Genomic DNA, 715 nt, shown 5'->3' on the forward strand with positions numbered 1-715 from the left:
CACAGAGAAGGCAAAAGTCCTACAATTATGGATCTAGAGATGGAAAAGACCACAAATACCATCCAGCCCAAGCCGAACCTTCTACAGATGAGGAAACAGGTGACTTGCCCAAGGTCACGTCGATTATCAATAAGTGACAGAACTGCAATTCAAGCTGTGATCCTGATTCCTCATTCAGCATCCCAAATTTGACTCACTTTCCACTAAACCGTACCACCTCTGAATGAGCCACTGATCTTTTAATTTGATGATTTAATAGCATGACCCATAACGTATAATATGACTTTGGCTTAGTACTATTTTATAATATAACAGTATGATCTATAGTGATGATATAATATATTATAATTTATCATTTTATGATTTAACAATAAGTCATTTACTAACACATCATTTGGACTATATTAGAACATTGGGTCATATTCCATGATAGTATAAAACGACAAAAGCACAAATGACTCTTAGAAAGCACGGCACAGCTGCCTTTGAAGTGAGGAGACGTAGATTAGGGTGAGGGATCCGAGCAATCAGGGCTTCACTCCTTAAAGTAAGTCCCAGACAAATTTGACTCTTTTTTGTGACCTGGCCCTCTTTGCTGGTTCGACAAAGCCTATGAACTCTTTCTCAGAATGATATTTTTAACAGCATGAAATAAAACACATAACAACTAATTATATTGAAACGTGTACATTTTTCATATCAAATCAAAATAATT

Source organism: Gracilinanus agilis, chromosome 1 (genome assembly GCF_016433145.1).
Source record: "Gracilinanus agilis isolate LMUSP501 chromosome 1, AgileGrace, whole genome shotgun sequence".
Taxonomy (NCBI): Eukaryota; Metazoa; Chordata; class Mammalia; order Didelphimorphia; family Didelphidae; genus Gracilinanus; species Gracilinanus agilis.